A 21,848-nucleotide genomic window follows, 5' to 3' on the forward strand; every position below is an offset into this window, starting at 1 on the left:
TCCCAGCTGATTCTGATGTGCTGCCAAGTTTGAGAACCACTGATGTAGACACAATATTTGGATGAATGCCTCTGCCTGCCGCAGTTCCATGGTACAAAATAAAGGGTGAACTTACAAAGAGGCTTTTGGTTTGGTGCAAGCAAGAGTGGTGAGTTCACCATCAAGTCAACTGCACCAGCACTTAGTAAGGAGATTGTCATAGGTTTTATATTAGCTCAGACTCTTTTGGGTGCAAATAGAAAATCCAATTTCAAACTAGTTTAGGCATTGAAAGGAACTTATGGGCTCCTGTGGCCACAGTGTCCCTTTCAGGCGTGGCTGAATTGAGGTTTCACATAGCCTTCCGCAGAGCATTTCCCATGGAGAGAAAGCACCCCTTTCAATAATGAGTCTTGGAAGAGAGTTTTATTGCCCTGGCTGGGTCAAGTGTCTATTTCTGACCCAATCGCTATATCCAGACCATCTGACTGGCCAGACCTGAGCCAGAGGACCACCTCAGGCCTTCAGGGTTGGTCAGCCTCACTGACCCATGGGACCTGAGAAAGGGGCTGGTTGTTCCTGTAAGGAAAATCAGGGTTGCAGGCAGAAACAACTGATGAATGGGTGGTTGGCTCAGTGACCTTTGGAGCCACTTCTAACTGAAGGCAGACTTGCTTTGTCTTTGCTCAGGCCTCAGACTTGCCCAGCCCCGGTGCCGTGCACGTCTAATGCCCTGTTCCTGACAACTGGGGCCATGGGGCGATGGGGAGGGGTGCTCTGGAACCTGTCTGGTGATCTGCGGCTGTCTACCTCCTGTTTGGGTGAGGTGCCTGCAAGCAGTTTTGCAACAGTCCAAAATGAGGTTGTGAATCAGAGGAGACTAAGCGGAGAGGTGGAGTCAAGATCCAAAGCCAAAGGAGGCAAAGTCAACGGAGGTTGACAACAGGATGTTTCTGAAGTACATGGAGGTGTGCATGCGAGAAAGTAATTTTGGAGCAGAAGCAAGGACAGCTAGAACAACTGGCAAGGCCATCTCCTGCAGCTGTTGGGGGGCCCAGAACAGCTAACCCCACGATCCGCTCACCAAACATGTTTCTCCGTAATGAGATAGGTGCTTTTTTGCATTAACTATCACGCTATCACAAGTCAGTGGGAAGGCAGACCCAGAGATGGGCCACCCATATCCCTCTCAAGGAAGGTTCACTGTTGAGCTGTGGAGAGGTCTGTCACGGCACAGATCTCAGCTGATGGCTCCTTCAGGGCCTACCTGGGCAGCCAACAGCAGCTGGGTCTGAGATCATGCCCGCCCTAGGCAGCCTGCATCTAGATGTGGAGTATGAAGGCCCGGCTAGTTCAGTCCACTGAGGGACAACTTTAACAGCCGTTGCTTGCTCTGTAGCTCTCCACCCGTCCAGGGGCTTTATGAGGCCTGCAGCTCCTTTTCCCCCTCTGCCCAGTTCTTCCCACAAGCTTTCACCAATATTGATCCCCAGTGAACATCTTGAACCCCAGACTTGGTTTCAGTATCTGCTTCTGGAAAACCCACCCTGTGATAAGTATCATTAGGTTACATTTTAATCGGCCTATTTGAAGTAAGAAGAAACCTGCAACTTGCAAACTATGTTTTAATTCATAAAAAAAAAAAAAAAAAAAAGACCTAGGACTCCTTCTCTTTCCCTTAAAAAAATAAGATATTGTGACACCTGAAACTAATACAACACTTAATTATACAGGGATTTTTTAAAAATTTTAAAATATGGATATCACATTGAAAAAACTAAACCATGTATTTGTTTAATAATCAAATATAACAGAATGCTTTTTCTAAGTTGGTAGTTCTTATATAACTTTTTTTTTTTAAGTGAGGATTTTGGAACGATATAGAGAAGATTAGCATGGCCCCTGCGGCAGATGACAGGTAAATTCATGAAGCTTTCCCTATTTAATAAATAAATAAATAAATAAATAGTGCAGATTCCCCCCTCAGTTCTTTTTATTAGCCTCTCTTAAGAATCAGAGTGAAACATTTTCTTTGATTTTGCCAAACTTTGAGGACCTTGTAAATTCACAAGAAGTTGTGTAAGGAAAAAGATCTTCTAGTTTAATGAAATATTTGGGTAGGAAGGAGTCATTGTCTTCATCAGATGTTTTCAATCAAAAATTTTAAAAATTAAAATAAGGGGGCGCTGGGGTGGCTCAGTTGGTTAAGTGTCTGCCTTCGGCTCAGGTCATGATCCCAGGGCCCTGGGATTGAGCCCCATGTGGGGCTCCCTGCTCAGTGGGGAGCCTGCTTCTCCCTCTCCCTCCGCCATTCCCCTGCTTGTGCTTTCTCTCTCTCTTGTCAAACAAATAAATAAAATTTTTTTTTTTAATAAAAATAAGATTAAACTCAACACTGAAACTGTTTAGAACACAGTGTTATTTTTCATTCACAAAGGCATATCGGTATCTCAAAACATATCTACATGATGATTATGAACCTCGGTTTTATTTCATTACAGCTGTGGAGAGTATGTACTTAGTAGAGGCCTAGAGTTTTTAGAGTCCCTGTTAAATTATTTTCTGAAAAGGGAGTAAAATATCATAATTTAGACTCTTAAAATGTATTTTTTTAATCCAAGCCATAAAGCACACAGCTAAAAAATTGAAACAGCTCAGAACAACTTATTATGAGAAAAGACCAATCCCCACATCGGTGCTCCTCACTTCCAGCCTGTCTCTCCTGAAGCAGCCCTGTTAATCATTTATGTTGTAAGTTCTGTTAGTGGTTACCTAATGCATCTCTAAATTACATACTTACATCGCCACTTCTTGATCTGTCAACTCTGGATATTAAATATAGATTTTCTGCTATCGTGGGTAAAGATTTAGTTCCTCCATTGTCCCAATTTGTATTTTTGTATTTCTATTTTTAGTTTCTTTGTAACTGTAAATAATATGCTAAAAACTATGTCTTATTCCATTGGTTTTCAAAGGCTCTCGTGATTGCTCCTTTTATGATGAGAATATTAACACCCTTAGCCTTTCTTCCTCATCTCTTCCCTCCCTTATTTCCTGACCTCTGTTCACTGTTCTCTAACCTTTATGATGTCAATGTTGATAAATTTCTATTCTGTGGTAGTCATAATTAACTTTGTCTAAAGGTTGGTTCTATGTATTGAAATGGAAAAAAACAGTGTTCCCTCTTCTATGAGTCATGACTGGTTTATCAGAGACCCATGTCATGTGCTTCGAACATACCTCTTTGTGGTTTCATTGTCATGAAACTTGAACCTCCCCAAGGGAAATGTTCTAGGCATCAAGGTCAAATGTCTTCTCCTTTCTTATATTCTGTCAGTTATTCAGAACCACACTCCAGTTTAGTTGCTGTAGATTTGAATTGTGATTTTTTTTTTTTAAGATTTTATTTATTTGAGAGAGAGAGAGATAGCACAAAAGCCAGGGTGGAGGGGCAGAGGGAGAGGGAGAAGCAGACTCCCTGCTGAGCAGGGAGCCCGATGCGGCCTCCATCCCAGGAGCCTGGGATCATGACCTGAGCCCAAGGCAGACGCTTAACTGACTGAGCCACCCCGGCGCCCCTGAATTGTGATTTTTTAATTGATTTTTTTCCTACTTTCTGATTGCTTTCTCTCTTATTGTTGCTGGTGAATGAAAAATAATGGGCTTTATTCACTGTTATTTGCATATCTTATTGATTCTGTTGATTGAATTTTTTCTTCTCCTTCTCCTATATCTTGGAGAGTGTCCCCTTGGAGTGCTCTGGTTTCACATTCTAACATGGACTGATTTTTTTTTTCCGAATAGCTGCTCAAGTGTCACCTTGAAGTGTGCTTTCATTAGATGCCTGGTTAGTGACATGGTTTCTTAGATCCCTTATCATTCTCTGTCTTGGTGTTCACCTTCAGGTAAATTCTTCAGAAATAGCGTAACCTAAACTCTGCGAGTTCTTGCATGTCATAAAAAGAAAATGACCATTTCCCATTCTAAGTTGATAGAGTTTGTATGGTACCCTTGATTCAAAACTATTTTTCCTCAGAAATTAGCTGCTGAGAAGGCTAATGCAGTTGAGTTTTATTTCCCGAGGGTGACCTGTTGTTGTTCTCTGGAAGATTTAGAATATTCTTTTATTCTTGGTGCCCCGAAATTTCACAGTGATATATCTGAACCTGGGTCTTTAAAAATTAGGAAATATTTAAGACATATGAAGGGGCATAAAGAATAATATAATGGAAATAAAACACTGGATATTCCTTTTTTCATTTAGTCTCCTTGGCTTGCGAAGGTCCCCCTTATTAGAATTTTTATTAGTGGAATGGATTGATCCTCTGTGTCTCTTTTTTTTCTCCTATTATCTCTTTTTTTTTTTTTTTTAAGATTTTATTTATTTATTTGACAGAGAGAGACAGCAAGAGAGGGAACACAAGCAGGGGGAGTGGGAGAGGGAGAAGCAGGCTTCCCGCTGAGCAGGGAGCCTGATGTGGGGCTTGATCCCAGGACCCTGGGACCATGACCTGAGCCGAAGGCAGACGCTTAACCGGCTGAGCCACCCAGGCGCCCCCTATTATCTATTTCTTTGAGGATTTGTTGTTACTGTTATTTCTTGGGAGGGAAAATTCTCTGACTTTATCTTCCAATTATTCCTTTGATTTTAAATTTTTTATTACCAAATTTTCTTTTTTCAAAGAGCTGATTCTTGTTTTCTTTTTTTAGATTGAGATATAATTGATATATAATGCTATATTAGTTTACGGTGTACAACATAATGATTTGATATATGTATGTATTGCAAAATGATCACCACAATAAGTTCAGGTAACATCTGTCACCACATACTTACAATTTTTTTCTTGTGATGATTTCTTTTAAGATTTACTCTCTTAGCAACTTGAAGATTACACAATACAATGTTGTAAACTATATTCACCATGCTGTATATTGCATCCCCAGTACTTAGCCTATGACCTGAAGTTTCATTCTTGCTTTCTGAGGGTCCCCTTATATAAGTACTTTCTATGAGTACTATGTCTTTCTTTGAAAGATTTTATTTATTTATTTGAAGGAGAGAGAGAGAGAGACGTGAAGAGAGAGAGAGAGAGGGCGCCTGGGTGGCTCAGTTGGTTAAGCAACTGCCTTCAGCTCAGGTCATGATCCTGGAGTCCCAGGATCGAGTCCCGCATCGGGCTCGCTGCTCAGCAGGGAGTCTGCTTCTCCCTCTGACCCTCCCCCATCTCATGCTCTCTCTCTATCTCATTCTCTCTCTCAAATAAATAAATAAAATCTTTAAAAAAGAGAGAGAGAGAGAGAGAATGAGCTGGGGGAGGGGAAGAGGGAGAGAGAGAAGCAGACTCCCCACTGAGCAGAGAGCCCCACATGGGGCTCAATCCCAGGACCCCGAGATCATGACCTGAGCCAGTCAGACACTTAACTGACTGAACCACCCAGGCGCCACATCCCTATATTTTTAGCTCCTCTCTCATACCTGTCTGTCATACCTGAACCCAGAACCACTCTGGAGCTCTGTTGAGAAGATTGGTTCCCTTCTCCACTGCAGCTTCCTCTTAGAATATTCTAAACTGCCACCTCCTCAGCTATTAAACTTCTATCTGTTGCTGTCTTCCAGAAATTTGCTTACATCTGTCATCTGCAAGGTCACCCTCTGAATAGCTTGCTTTTATTCCTGTTTTTATTCCTGTACTATTATTTTAATGGAATTTCAGAGAGAATCAAAAATACGTGCTCAGCAGGTAGATGCCATCATGAATCAAAAAAAAAAAAAAATGTAAGGATTTTCCATTCTGCCCTCATTTAAAAACTTATAGACGTGTAGAAAAGCTAGCCAGTTTATGACATGTTTCTCCTGAGGACCCTATAAGGATAAACTTCCTTATATATAAGGATAAACTTCCTTATATATACATATACATATTTGAATATAAAACAATTAAGTTCTCATTATGAATGAGAACTCCTTGTGTCTAATACCTGACAGGTACTGTCTCCTTGAATGCTCATTTTACAGATGGAGAAACTGAGGCCCAGTCCAGCAGTTTACACAAGGCCACACAACTAGCGAGTGGCAATTCAGTTACAAAACCTAGTTCCGTCTGCTTCCTACACCGTGCATGTTGCCTATGAGGGGGCATAGGCTGATACAAAGTATGAAGGATGCCAACAGAAGCAACTTCTGAGCATAAAATACAGACCCTAAATATCTAGTTCGATTGATTGTGGCCACAGTCCATGTGTACAACAAAGGTGACCAGAAATTCTTTGTGAGGAGAAGGTACTCTTCTCTCTGCCTAAGACTGAACGTTCCGAGGGAGCAGGTTTAATTCACCCACAAGTCTTTTGTGGTAAGCAGGCTGTTGTCTTTTATTTTAGTTTTCTTCTTGAGAGGCTCTGCTGAACTCTGTCCTCAGCAAATGCACTACAATCATATTGGCATTTCAGTTTCGGAGAAAAAAAATCATTAATTACAATGTACATTATTGAACACCCGTAGTAGTAGGATTCCACTCTGGGAAGGGCAGCATATGCACCCTGTATTAATCAATTATTGCTACAAATCCAAACCATACTGACAGCATTAGGCATGTGATTTTTTTTTTTTTTTAAAGGATGGAACTGCTTTACTTATACTAATCTCATGTTTCCTTTCCTCAGTTTGAAGTTTTAAAAGACTGACATTTTCTGCGGGTTAATTAAATCAAATATTTAATACTATTTTTAAAAACCCATTTCATGACAATGAATCGTACATATGCAGATGGAAAGAAATGAGAACTGTAGCTCTCCAGATGGAAGCTCTTCAGAACAGATGCCATCATCTCGACATGTGCTCTGGAGGAAGAGAATTAATCAAAATAAGGAATAACAATGTAGTGCTTAATGGTTATGGCTGGTTCCTAATTTATAGGATAACTGACGTATGTGGGGGAGTCAGAATGCAGTGAGGCCAATGCAAAGAGCCACTGCTTCATATGGTACAATTTGCAAGGGAGTCAGGAACAAGGGATATAGCTTGTCTCGTTATTTTAATTATTGTTTTAATTAATTGCTGGAAGTGAAATTGCCATCTCTAGAAACCTCGAGATAGGTACAGCAGCAAGGAAGTACAGAGCCCTTACAAAGGGCTCAGAATACCGGTCCTCCAGCTCTGATTTTCTCTTCTTAGCAAGTTGATAGAAACACCTAACCTAGGGGAAATGTTATCAGCTAATATTATTTTCCTCAATATATCTTTTTCTACTGAGCCAATTAATCTTTAAGAAGATTTCTCTTTTTGTGCTTTATGGGCTGAGTATTGGTATTTTGCCTGTGCTATTCAAAGAAAAAAAGGGAAATTCTTGGCAAAATAGATTTGTGTTGCAGTTGATTGGAATGGAAAGATTTGAATGATGAATTCAGATGAGTTCTGCCTGCGTTCTGCCAAATTTTTTTTTTTTAAAGATTTTATTTATTTATTTGACAGAGAGAGACACAGCAAGAGAGGGAGCACAAGCAGGGGGAGTGGGAGAGGGAGAAGCAGGCTTCCCGCTGAGCAGGGAGCCTGATGTGGGGCTCGATCCCAGGACCCTGGGATCAGGACCTAAGCCGAAGGCAGACGCTTAACGACTGAGCCACCCAGTCGCCCCCAAATTTTTTTTTAGTAGGAGAAGGGGATCAAAAGGTTAAAAATGAGGGAAGGAAGGGAGGGAGGAAGGCAGGCAGGCAAACCAGTGACAATTTTGCAAAAACCTCTGCCCTGTATTCAGATATTTAAGCCACATTTGCCTTTGATTTCTCTCTGAAATAGCTCTACAAAACTCAAGGTATACTTGAAATTTAAGCAAGGTTAATAAAAGAACCTGTAAGCCTGGGAAAGGTATTAGAGCCAGATTCATGCCCAGATAATATTGGCCAATGAAATCATCTTTATGAGAGAAGAAAACCTCAGTGGTGTAAGATACCATGATGATATGAGAGGCTAGACCTGAATATGACCCTTAGAGTCAAGATCCTAGCAGGGCAGAAAAGCAGAAAGAAAGGAGAACTGAAGTATGGCTTACTAGAACCTTCCACCAGCCCCTTTGCAGCATCTAGAGCTCAACTCACTGAAGAAATGCAACATGAAATTCCAGATGATGTAAAGCCGTTTCAGACAATGTTTGTACCCAGAGGGCAAGGGAGAATTGAGGCCATTGTGCAGATAACAAAGGCACATCTTTCTTTGTTGGAGATTTAGACGACTGGAAAGACGGTCTTTGGGCCATGATGGGTAAAAGTGCTATATGGAGCCAAGAGGATGCACTGAAGATGAGCTGCTGTGATCTCATGTAATAAGGCCAAGGACATCTTACTTTACAGTAGCATAGAATTGGATACACAGTGACATGGTGGTTTATTGGTGATAAACAGCAGAGTAGTATATACTTGAGAGCACCAAAATATATAATAATCACAGTCCGAAGGAAAGTACACATAAAACATGATATATTGGATTTGGCTTTTTAAATTATGTGAATTTATGTCCATTTTAAAGTAGAAGCTAATGATTTTTAAATGATATGGCAATTAGAGTTGGAATCTAGAAATGCTATTTTAAACTTTGCAAGTCAGGAACAATTCCACAGGATACCTTCACTGTGAATAAGGAATAACTTCAGCTCTGTCTTACTAATGCTGACCGATAACAGTGTGGGGGCTGATATGAACATCCGGCAAAATGCAGAGTTCTGAATCAATTGCCAGTGTTTAGAACATCTCAAGTGCTTAAAAGAAACTTTAAAGATGACAAATATCAGCTTTTCATTTTTCCAACTCTACTATATTTTCAAATTAGCTGCTGACTAGTCACAATGCTTAACTGCTAAAAGTTTAGCAAAATGTCTGTATTAAGTAGATTTATGTAATACAGGGCTTAAACGTCTTTTTTCACCGAGGAGTAAAAAGTAGAATTCATAGGGCAATGGCTAAGCACATGAGCTACAGTCAGAGAGACCCTATGGGAATCCTACCTCTGCTCTGACAGCGTGAAAATGATTCCTAAACCCTCTGAGCCTAAATTTCTTCATTCAGGGGCCTAATAATCATACCTATTCTTTAGGTGTTATAAAGATTAAATGAAATAAAGTACTTGATAAGTGCCTGACTTATAAGATACAAGATTTTTTGTTACATTTTAATGGAAATTATTCAACATGATGCTATTTTAATAGATACAGTTTGGGAGCATAAATACAAGGGACTTTAACAGAAACATCAAAATATTAAATACAAAATTTCCTTCCTGATGAAATGCATGGCTTAACATGCTTACCTGGAGTCATCTTTGCAAATTTCTACCTGTGGATGTTTTGGGCAAATAAGTGAGTTCAGCGGATTGTTTATAAAGGTTCTAACTCAAAGGAGAGGAATGCTGAATTTACTGATTTATTGATCCTTTCATTCATGACTGTATTCAGTCATGGATTCAGTGTTCACATTCCCTCTGTCCAGAATCTGAATTAAGACCCAGGGGAAATTTTAATCCGTGGGAGGCTGAAAGGTCATTTAGAACAAGGCTGAGACAGCTAAATTGGGCCAAGCAGGAGATAAGGATGCAGAAGGAGGGAGATGAGGGAGAGAGTGAGAACCAGAGCCAATGTGAGTGAGAAACAGGTGCCAGATGGGGGCAAGGCCTTGATTAGGACTGATTCTGTTTCTAGACTCATGCACACCGATGACCCTTTGGCTCTGGGAGATTTCCCTGATACCCTAAATTTTTGCCACCTCCCTCCCCATTGTACCTACTCTTGGTTAAATGGGTTTCTATGCCTTACAACTCCAAGAGAAGAGCCTGGTGCATAGTGGATGCTGAAAAAACAGTTTCCTTTGGAGTTCATAACTTTCCTGGGTTTCCTGTTGACTCAGGGTGGAAACCCTTTCCTGGAAGCTAGTGAGAGTCAAAACATCATACCAGTATCAGTGTCTCTTACTCTGGTGATTCTCCCAAAAAAGGAACATTTAGGGGGAGTTAGTGGTATGGGACTTTGATCCTTGGCATCATTAGCTCCCCCATTTGTTTAATGCTACCAAGTTTGCTGGTTGGCAAATGGACATGATGAGGGCAGCACCAACATTCAAGTAGGTGCAGAAGGGAGGAGTCAGAAATAGGCATATTCTTTTTTAAAAAAAATTTTAAGTAATCTCTACACCCTACATGGGGCTCGAACTCACGACCCCGAGATCAAGAATTACATGCTCCTCTGACTGAGCTAGCCAGGTGCCCCAAAAATAGGAATATTCTATATTGATATATCATTATTCCTCTAACTAACATGATCACTTAGAGACATGAAATCTGTTGACAGTTTGGAGGACAAAGGCTCCGGGATGCTAAGTGAGGGTCCAGTAAGATTGCAAGAGACAAATGCCCATTTTCCCCCAACTGTCTTCTCTATTGTGGCCGTTATTCGGTGCCATATAGCCTCTTTGCAATGACCTGTCCTGGTGGGGTGTGCTACGCTGGATTAACATAATGGCCCTTCTTTAATCGCTATTAATATGACTTTTTCCAAAGTCTTGAACACTGTTGACAGAAGCTGCTTTAAGCTAAGGCACAGGAATGTTGAGCACAGAACCTGCAGGGCTTAGTGAATGGAGGCTGAAATTCCACATTGCTAATGAAGCGTGATATTTAAGAGTTGAAGCAAATTACCTATGAGGTCTCAGCCTTGAGCTCTAGGAAGTAAATCTCTTATACAATTACAAGGTTAAATTAACTGTCCAAATTAAAAAAAAATTAACTGTCCAAATATTATTTATTGCCTTATAATATTTAGCTCTTTATCCCTCAATAATTATTATTTACTAAATAACTATTACTAGTATTAAGGAGTAAAGTACTACATGTAATAATAATTATTATAAATAAAGTCATTATTTATACATATCATATAGAACTTACTATGCTAATTCAAATATCTACTATCTAAATTTCATATACTGTTCATTGTATTACAATATATAACACTTTATCCCTATCTAATTACCAGTACATAGTAGTGTTAGTATTTTGTACTAGTAGTCCTAGCAACTAGTAATCATTTATTACTAATAATTAGTATTATTTAGGTATAAAACAAGCTAGATGTAGTAATAAATATATAAATACACATACATAAATACTTGAAAATAAAGCTCTCATACACTTATAAAAATAAAGTGCTATATAATAATTATTTCAGAATATTTGGAAAATATAGAAAATAGAAAAAGAGGGGCGCCTGGGTGGCTCAGTGGTTAAGCATCTTCCTTTGGCTCAGGTCATGATCCCAGGGTCCTGGAATCGAGCCCCGCATTGGGCTCCCTGCTCGGCGGGAAGCGGGCTTCTCCCTCTCCCACTCCCCCTGCTTGTGTTCCTGCTCTCACTATCTCTCTCTCTGTCAAATAAATAAATAAAATCTTAAAAAAAAAAAAAGCCTTCAGGATGAAACATCAAAAAAAAAAAAGAGAATAGAAAAAGAGACAGAAAATCCCATATTACACAACTCCCAAAAACTATCACTTCTTGATGTGTTAGTCTATTTCCTTTTGATCTATTTTCTACACAAAAGTTGTATTATTGTTGCTGTCATTTTCCTTGATTGTGATTGTAAGCATATAGAATTTTGTACTTTTTAAAGATAATATAATATCTCTAGCGTTTTCCAAATTTTCATGAGGTCTTCCTAAATGTAATTCATTATAACACAGTTTTTCATCGTACATTAACTTTATCATCTGTAAGTGGAAATTTAAGTTCTTTCCAAGTAATTTTAATGCTTATTCTTTGAATATTTTAAAGTAAGTTTTTGTTAGAATGTAGGAGCATCTTTCTAGTATCTGTATTTTACTTGTTTAAATCTGCTTAGTTGTTTCAAAGAGTCACTCACGATAAATCTTTTTAATTCATAGGAAATTTAGATATTTATACTTGAGATGCAAAGGAATTTACTAAAAAAAAAAATGCTAAAGAGTCACTCCTCTGAGTCTTTCTAGTTTGTTTGAAGACAGTTTGGGAATTCCTAGAGTCTCTGTGATCATATTCTCAGGGACTCAGTCACTAATGCTAATGGTATTTTGGTTTTTGGAGGCATTTCTCTGAGAACTGTCTGGGTAAAGTGATTCAGTGTAATATTTGGAATATTTTCCTTATTGGTGCTTTGCTTGAACTTTATTAGATTTTTTTTTAGGGGGGGAGGGACAGAGGGAGAAGGAGAGAGAGAATTGTAAGCAGACTCCACACCCAGCACAGAACTGGGCATGGGGCTCGATCTCACAACCCTGAGATCATACCTGAGCTGAAATCAAGAGTCTAATACTTAACCAACCGAGTCACCCAGGTGCCCCTATTAGATTTTTTAAATAACAAAAGTGACATGATTTAACAAGTCAAATAATATAGAAACATTTAAGAAATGTAACAATCTGCCCTCTACTCCTTCCCCCCAAGATAAATATAACAGTTTTCTGTGTAACCTTCTGTGTCTTTATGCTCATGTTTATGTATATAGCCATGATCCTTTAGTGATATGTGATACATATACATAAACACACACATACACAGGGGGAGTTGGGATTTTTTTGTTATTTAAAAATATCATTACACCACATACATTATTCTACAATGTCTTTTTTCACTTAGTAATATATATATCATGGGTATCTCCAAAGCAATAATATACACCTAACACCCTTTCTACTAGCTGCATAATAGTACATGGTATGGGTATAGCAGTTTATTCAGCTGTTCCTAATAGTGTACATTCAGGGCATTTAGAGGTAGATTTTTTTACATTACAAATAATGCCATAATAAAGATTCTTCAACATATATTCTTATACATTGCTTTTTTATTTCTATGGGCTACATTCTTCTAAGTGGAATCCTTAAAGCATATGGATATTTCAATTTTCAGGAGATATTTCCAGATTAATTTCACAAAAGATTGTAGCAATTGACAGCTATGTATGAAATTGCCAGTTGCAGCTCCACCCTCAATAACATCAAATTCTGTTGCTCTTAATAATTGACAATCTCGGGCGCCTGGGTGGCTCAGTTGGTTAAGCAACTGCCTTCGGCTCAGGTCATGATCCTGGAGTCCCAGGATCAAGTCCCGCATCGGGCTCCCTGCTCGGCAGGGAGTCTGCTTCTCCCTCTGACCCTCCTCCCTCTCATGCTCTCTGTCTCTCATTCTCTCTCTCAAATAAATAAATAAAATCTTAAAAAAAAAAAATAATTGACAATCTGAACTTGAAACATTGTCCTGCTTAACTTGCATTTCCATACTATTAATAGAGTTATGTATATTTTCAAGTGTTTGTTGATGATTGCATTTTGTCTGCAAATACCCTGTTCATATCTTTGCCCATCCTTTTGCTGGGTTGTTTGTCTTTCTTATGAATTAATAGGAAGAATTTGTACATTAGGGGAAATGACACTTGCCCTGTGACATACTATGCCAATTATTTTGTACCAATCTACCATTTGCTTTTCAACTTAATTTATTATATCTTTTCTCACATAATTAAAAAACTAAGTATGGAACTTTATTGTTTGGGAGGTGTATTTCAGATGGAAAGTAAATTGTGCCAAGACTATTTATTCAAATAGTCATACATTACCCTGAATTGAAATGTCAGCTTGGTTATATATCAAGCTACTACCTATCTTTGGATTTGTTCCTGTTGTCTCTATTTTATTTCGTTGCTCTAGTAAGACCTCTACTATGATATAGCATGCTAGTGTTCTCTATTGGAGTAAGTAAATTAAAATAATTATGTTGACTTGTTTACTATGAACATAGTGTTCTTCCATTCTTTCGGTATTGCCCCATAGACATTAAAATATAAAATGTTTTAAGCTAATGGGCAGGAATACCATTTTATCACAGTAGCTTTGTAATAAATTTTAATGTTTAGCAAGGCAAGATGGTACCCATGCTCTGCTCATGTATGCGTGTGCACCTGCTCATGCACGCATACACACATCTTCCTTTAAAATTATTGCCTATTCTCAGATACTTATCCCTCCATATAAACTTTATGTTCATTTTGCCTGGTTTTAAAACATCGGTATTATGATTGCATTTGCATTAAATTATTGTAACCATCGGGAAATGATTGGCCTTTTTAATATTAAGACTGCCCACACAGAATCAGGAAATGTTTCTCTATTAGTTCATGTTTTGTTTTATACCCCTAAACAAAAATTATAGTTTTCCAAATACAGGTCCTGTGCCCTTCTTGTGTTGTGGGCTTTTGTTTTGTTGGTTTGGTTTGGCTAATATCAATGGAATTTTTTTTTCCATTTCTACTCCTAACTGGTTATTGCTATTATAGATACAATTATTATTCTGGGTTTTTCATATATTTATCTTGTACCTAATCACATTACAGTTTCTCTTATTACTTCCAAAAGAACATTATCAGCCTCTTGGCCTTCTTTTTTTTAAAAGATTTTATTTATTTATTTGAGTGAGAGAGCAAGCGAGCGAGAGCAGGAGCAGGGGGAGGGAAAGGGAGAAGCAGGCTCCCCACTGAGCAGGGAACCTGACATGGGCTCGATCCCAAGACCCTGGAATCATAACCTGAGCTGAAGGCAGACGCGTAACTGACTGAGCCACCTAGGCACCCCTAAATCTTCTTTTTTAAGATTTGATTTATTTATTTGAGAGAGAGAGAACACATGAGCAGGAGGAAGGACAGAGGGAGAGGGAGAAGCAGACTCCTGGCTGAGCAGGGAGCCCAATGTGGGGCTCGATCCCAGGACCCCAGGATCTGACCTGGGCCAAAGGTAAATGCTTAACTGACTGAGCCACCCACGTGCCCCAAACATAGTATTTCTAAGTCACTTTTGCAAGGGGTTACATTTGGATTTTTTTCTTTTTTTTAACGATCAGCTGTTGGCTTTCCATATTCTTTCTTTGTTAATTTCTTGAAGTACACTGTGCAAGAGATGATGGAGGAGACCCCCTTAATGGTGAGATTTTAGGCCACTGGAAAGAGCTGGGCACTTGATGAATTCTGTCCTGGCTCCTGCCCAATGCCTGGAATTCCAGTCAGAGCTCCATTCCTTTAGCAGAGTTCCTTACTGCCTCAGGTTATAGCATCACTTGGAGAAACTAAGGGAAGGAGTGGGATGCATCCGAGGAAAAAGCATGTTTCACACCATTTGCAACAAAGGAAATTTATTTTTTACGCTCGTACAGAATATAAAAACAATCTTTATGCTTGTACTTCACTGCCATTTTTCAGGCAGAAATTAATGGCCATTTTTTGAAAAAGAGGCAAAATTGTTACAAAGATATGCAAATGTGAAGTGTTCCATACAGACAAATAAAAGATACTCTTTCATCTGTTCAAAGTGGATTTAACAGCAAAGTTGCTGCTGTTGAGCTTGAATGAGAGGATGAAATTGTGGAGTGCTATGTGATAAAACACAAATGCCATCTTTGACATTCAGTGGTTTCTAGCTTTTGATTTGGCCGACAAGCGATGAAAAACTCTTGTTCACAAACATAGTTCACTAACGCAGTAATAGAATTAGAGCTCCCACGGCACGCTTTTTGAGACAAGGGCAGGCTTGAGGCAGATTTTTCCAGGACTCTTTGGGTTAATCCATGTAGCATCCGTTCCTTTGTGAGGTCATTTTTGGCCTTGCCTGCATGCTTGATGTCAGCAAGTTAAGGGTCATGAACACACATTTAATTTCAAGATCACTGGAGCAGAAATAACCATCAAAAGGATTCTGTAGGGTTCCAGGTGCCTACAGATTTTTGCCTGCAGAAAAATTGGAAAAAAAAAATCACTCTCTATTTCAGCCTAAAGAAATACTTTTTTCTAGCATTGAAAATTCAATGTGATTGCCTCTTCCTGTCTTCTTTTCCAGAGGAGCAGTTTGCATGGAAGAGAGGGTTAGCAGCTTTCCTAATAGAATGTAAGGCTTTGAATGGAAAGAATGACCTCGTTGATTTGATTAGAAGTATCCACCAATAAGCCATGAATAAAGTCATCCATGTCCAGTTGTCCTAAGTAAATATTCCTTTACTTGTAACATATTTGTTTTCCTGAAGATCATTCAGGTGCTGAACACCTGTCTTCTAGAAAGCCAGCAAATTTCTGTATATAAGAAAAGTACATTATTTTCTGCTGCCCTTCTTGTTTCAAGCTAACTCCTCAAAAAGTGGTGGTTTGAGGATCTGAAGTGGATGTCTTCCATGAAAATGGGCCACCAGGCTTCACACAGGAAAGTTGGCAGTTTTCTTTGCCATCAGTGTTTGCCTAGGTAGAAAGCCATGAAGCACATACATTTCTTCTCCAAAGCTGGAGGTATAGATGTTCTGCAAAGCATCACAGAGCTCCATCTCTATAGAGAATATTGAGATTGTTTTTCTAGTGGCAGTTTTACTTTGCGGATTCCATTCTAAAGTTATCAGTGGTCTCTGCATATCTAAAAGGGGATTATAAAAGGTATTCTTTGATGGTGGTAGTGCAACACAAGGGAGGAAAATCAAAAAGTGATCCCATGGTAGGTCCTGCTAAGGGCATAGCTGACAATTTCTCCATTTCTTCTTTATTAGGTAGCATCTCTCTATAAAGAAGAGCTTTCTTTCATCACCTAGAGATGAGCCTCTGTTCCTTCTATAAGGTAAGAGTTACAGTCTCTTCCTCTCCTCCCAGAATAAAGCCTTATGATTAATAGTCACCTCCAATAGTGTTAAATGAATTTCTTCTTTTTTCCCCCGTTCTTTTCCTTCTTTTTAAGTTTGAATGTCATATGGACCAGGGATTTTATTTATTTACTTTTACCATCACTGTATAGTCATTATTCCTTCTGATGCTCCAGTTGTCCTAAATTTAGCTCCTTCATTCTGGCTTCGGAGCCCTTTTGAAACATCCCCATTAGACTTTGAGCACTTTCTTGCCTTAGGGCAAACAGATGTTCGCCTTGCCATGTACTTTCCATGCTCCAGACCTGAAATGGCTCATTTCTCTAAGAAGTCCTGCTTCCCTTTAGTAGAAAATATTATTTACAAATCAAAGTCTGGGCTCTCTAGAAGTCTACATTGTCAATGGGGAAAAATATTTTAGATGTTACAGCCTGGCAACTACAGTCATTAGACTTTTTTACCCTTTTATGCACAACAGCATCCTAGGCTGGCAAATACTCTAAAATTGTTTTGAGTGAATTTCTACTTTAATAGCATACTTAGGCATAACTTTTTTTTTTTTTTCAAAATGAATTTTAAAATCAAAGAAAAAGGGCGCCTGGGTGGCTCAGTTGGTTAAGCGACTGCCTTCAGCTCAGGTCATGATCCTGGAGTCCCAGGATCGAGTCCCACATCGGGCTCCCTGCTCAGCAGGAAGTCTGCTTCTCCCTCTGACGCTCCCGCCTCTCATGCTCTCTCTGTCTCTATCTCATTCTCTCTCTCAAATAAATAAATTAAATCTTTAAAAAAAAAAATCAAAGAAAAAGATCATTTTGGAGAAGATTTAAAGAACCCTGCAAAGGTTCCTCAGAGCTCCCCCAAGAAGTGCCTGGATTTGTGTTTAAGAATTCTCTATAGGTTAGAGAATGGCTGTCCATTGTTATCACCTGGGAAGTTTTACAACAAATCCTGATACCAAGCTCCTGCCTCAGAACTATTAAACCAGAATATTTAGGGGTCTGTCTTAGCATCATTGTCTTTGTTTGGTATTTTGTTTTGTTTAAATCCTCCCGGTGATTCTAATGTGCAGCCAGAGTTGAGAACCCTTCTGTTAAGCAAGCCAACACCCATCGAGAATAGTAACACCTAAATATATAATAGTATACTAATAATATATATAATAATATATAATAATAACACCTTCTACATTTCATTGATCCCAAGGAGAAATGAAATAGCCAGGACAATGGGTGTCTGGGCAATTGTTGGAAGGTGCAGGGAAGAAAAAAAAAAAGAAAAAGTACAGACTTCATATACAAAATGAACTGCTTTTTTGCTTCGATCAAATCTGATGACCAAGACCTCCAAAGTGTTCACTCAAGAAGCAATAAAACTTTGTCAGGAAATATTTGAGCTGCTGGCCGACTGACAGAGTTAATGCACCCGTTAGATAATTCCAGCCTTGACGTTTATCCACGTCACCGTGTCCCAGGGTTTGCTGGCTACCATTGCTTCTATTCTGGAAGAACTTGGAGCTGGAACTCAAAGCTACCACTGCTTTTCTTCTGATGCATAAAATAATTTCCCAAATCTATCATGTCACTAGGTGTCTCTCTGGATATAATGGCCTGAAATCTGAAACAATGGAACTGCTACTGGGGAGAAATGGCTTTCCCATTTAATTTGTCAGACTTCCAACCCCTCAGCTCTTCTATAAGCAAAGTTGCAGCCAAACCTCTATATTTCAGAATTCAATCATAATTGATTGAAAATGTTTTCTTAAGAGCCAGTTGACTAAAGACAATGTCCTAGAAGGTTTTGTCCTTCCAGCTTTTTAATACATAAATTTTCAAACATGCAGAAAAGTTGAAAAGAGTAGCACAACAAAGATCTGTGTATCCCACACTCAGATTGAACAATTGACGGCATTTTGTTGTGACTATCAGTGTGCGAGGGTTGGCATAACTGGGTGACTCAGACAACAGGGACTTATTTTTTCACAATTCCAGAGGCTAGAAGTTCAAGATCAAGGTGTGGACAGAGTTGGTTTCTTCTGAGGCCATTCTCCTTGGCTTGTATGGATGGCCATATTCCCTGTGTCTTCACTTGACCTTCTCTCTGGATATGTCTGTATCCTAATCTCTTCTTATAACGACACTAGTCAGATTGGATTAGAGCCTGCTCTAAGGGCCTCATTTTGACGTAAGCACCTCTTCAAAGACCGTATTTTTATTTTATTTATTTATTTTAAAGATTTTATTTTCTTTATTTTAGAAAGAGAGCTTGAGAGAGTGTAGGCCAGGGAGGAGCAGAAAGGGAGGGAGAAGGAGGGGCTGAGCGTGAGCCCTTCATGGGGCTTTGATCTCATGACCCTGAGATCAAGACCTGAGCTGAAACCAAGAGTTGGAAGCTCAACCGACTGAACCACCCAGGCACCCCTAAAGGCTCTATTTTTTTTTTAAGATTTTATTTATTTATTAGAGAGAGAGTGATCGAGAGAGAGAGCACAAGCCAGGGGGAGAGGCAGAGGGAGAAGCAGACTTTCCGCTGAGTGGGGAGCCCAATATGGGGCTTGATCCCAGGAACCTGGGATCATGACCTGAGCTGAAGGCAGGCACTTAACCGACTGAGCCACCCAGGTGCCCCTAAAGGCTCTATTTTTAAATACAGTCATATTCTGAGGTACTAGGAGTGAGGATGTCAACATATGAATTTTGGTGGGGGGTCATAATTCAGCCCACTTCTTCCTATCATATATAGATATATAGATGTATTGATTTGATGATCCACTTGAAATCTGTAACAGACATTATGACATCTCACTCCTAAATACATTACTTTTTTTTTTTTTTAAGATTTTACTTATTTATTTAACAGAGAGAGAGAGAGAGCACAAGCACGGGGAGCAGTAGAAGGAGAGGGAGAAGCAGTCTCTCTGCCAAGCAGGGAGCCCGATGCAGGATTCGATCCCAGGACCCTGGGATCATGACCTGAGCCAAAGGCAGACACTTAACCACCCAAGCACCCTTACGTCACTTTTTAAAAAGATTTATTTATTTGAGCGGGGCGGGGGGGAGGGAGGGGGACAGAGGGAGAGAGAATACTAAACAGACTCTGTACTGAGCTTGGAGCCAGACAAGGGGCTCTATCTCACGACCCCGAGGTCACAACCCGAGCTAAAACCATGAGTCGGACATTCAACTGGCTGCACCACCCAGGTGCCCCCTAAATACATCACTTTGCATCTCTTGAGAATAAGAATGTTGTTTTTTTATGTAACCTTAATACCATTATCACATTTGAGAAAATTTAAAATATTCTATGTATTTAATCCATATTGAATTTTCCCCAATTATCCAGAGAATTTTTTACGACTGTTTTTTATTTTCCTAGATAATGATCCAATAAGATTCATACTTGAATTTGGTTTTTATGTCCTTTTAGTCTTTTAAAATCTAGAATAGTCTTGGGGCGCCTGGGTGGCTCAGTCGTTAAGCGTCTGCCTTCGGCTCAGGTCGTGATCCCAGGGTCCTGGGATGGAGCCCCACATCGGGCTCCCTGCTTGGCAGGAAGCCTGCTTCTCCCTCTGCCTCTGCCCTTCCTTCCTGCTCGTGCTTTTTTTCTCTCTCTCTCTCAAATAAATAAAATCTGAAAAGAAAAAAAAAACAACATCTAGAATAGTCTATCCCTGCCCTGCCACCCATCGCATCTTTGTTCCCTGCCCCCCCCCCCATATAGCACTAATTTTTTGAAAACACTGGCAGGTTGTCTATAGAATGCTTCACATTTTAGATTTGACTAATTATTTCCTTATGATATAATTTAACTTGTTCCTCTCCAGACTCTGTTTATGTAAATAGAAGTTAGATGTGGTTAGATTGTAGAACTGACAATATTTTTTCTATTACGTCTTAAGAGTCTCTTTCTCCTCCCCTTGACTCCAGGCCCAGCCATGTGACTTGCTTTGTCCAAGCAAATGTGACAGAAGCAGAGACTTGAAATGTGCTTGTGCGGCAGGACTTGCCGGTCCTTGCTGCCCTTGGGGGCCCTGGGACTGAGTGGGCCAGCCTGCTGGCTGAGCGCGGCGTGTGCTAACATCTCCATACCCCTTGCCAACGTCGAGCGTGAAGCCATCCTCAGCTATCGGGCTGGCTCAGCCCAGAATCATCTCTCTGATCCAAAGAACGATAGGAAATAATAAATGGTTATTCTAAACCACTAAGTTTTGGGCTGATCTGTTCTGCAGCAAAAGCAGGTAATGCAGATATAGAGGCTTGATTAAATTCAGGTTACATGTTTTGGCAGGAAAACTTCATAGACGATGCTGGGTACTTCCATCACATGATAACACAAAGCCCTGGGGCGCCTGGGTGGCTCAGTTGGTTGAGCGCCTGCCTCCGGCTCAGGTCATGACCCCGGGGTCCTGGCATCGAGCCCCACATCGGGCTCCCTGCTCCGCAGGAAGTCTGCTTCTCCCTCTCCCACTCCCCCTGCTTGTGCTCTGTCTCTCGCTGTGAAATAAATAAATAAAATCTTTTAAAAAAAACAACGACAACAGAAAGCCCATCACGTCAATAGAGGGCTGACTTTCGAACCTGATTAAATGTGGATTAAGAAGACAGATTCCTGCTAAGGGGATCCCTCAAGGTGCTATCTCCCCTGGATTTTAGTGTCAGGTCACCCTTCAGCCGTCAGGGTTTGTAAGACACTATGGGTGACAAGTGGTACCTTCCCTCATGTTCAGACTGACCAACACCCACCAGCAGCACCCACATTGGCTGCGGGGAGATTATCTCGCCAAATTACAGCCACATATGTCTGTTCTAAATTTTAACACTAACAGGTATCATCAGTCTGACGACTTTGCTCTACCCAGCTTTGGAGTTGTGTCAATAGCCTTCCGTATAGGCAGAATCAAGCTACTATATAACTTCCGCTGACCAAATTGGTAACTACTCCATTCTTCCCCATTTTAAAGAAGTAGGTAGTTACTTAATACAAAATAAAAGGAGCGCTTCCACCCATTACCACCTGCAAAGAAATTACTAAATTATGGGATTGTTTTAATCAGAAGCTGAAACTGATGGTGTGCCCGGGTGGTCTCAGTCGGTTGAGCAACTGACTATTGGTTTGGGCTCAGGTCATGATCTCAGGGTCATGGGATGGAGCTCTGTAGTGGGCCCCGTGCTCAGCGGGGAGTCTGCTTGAGGATTCGCTC

General features: G+C 39.9%; 1 protein-coding gene and 1 non-coding gene across 2 annotated transcripts in view; both read left to right on the forward strand.

The window, feature by feature from the left end:
• The window catches only part of SGPP2 (sphingosine-1-phosphate phosphatase 2), a 181,350-nt gene that overhangs the window by 20,520 nt on the left and 138,982 nt on the right, over positions 1-21,848 (forward strand). The window contains exon 4 of the mRNA XM_078071356.1: positions 16,562-16,629. The gene's annotated coding sequence lies outside the window, so the exon portion shown is untranslated. The remainder of the gene's footprint in view (positions 1-16,561; positions 16,630-21,848) is intronic.
• Positions 1,823-1,925, forward strand: LOC118539859 (U6 spliceosomal RNA). Its single transcript, XR_004919366.2, has one exon. It is a non-coding gene; the product is annotated as a U6 spliceosomal RNA (small nuclear RNA).

This window comes from Halichoerus grypus, chromosome 4, assembly GCF_964656455.1.
Source record: "Halichoerus grypus chromosome 4, mHalGry1.hap1.1, whole genome shotgun sequence".
NCBI classification, from domain to species: Eukaryota; Metazoa; Chordata; class Mammalia; order Carnivora; family Phocidae; genus Halichoerus; species Halichoerus grypus.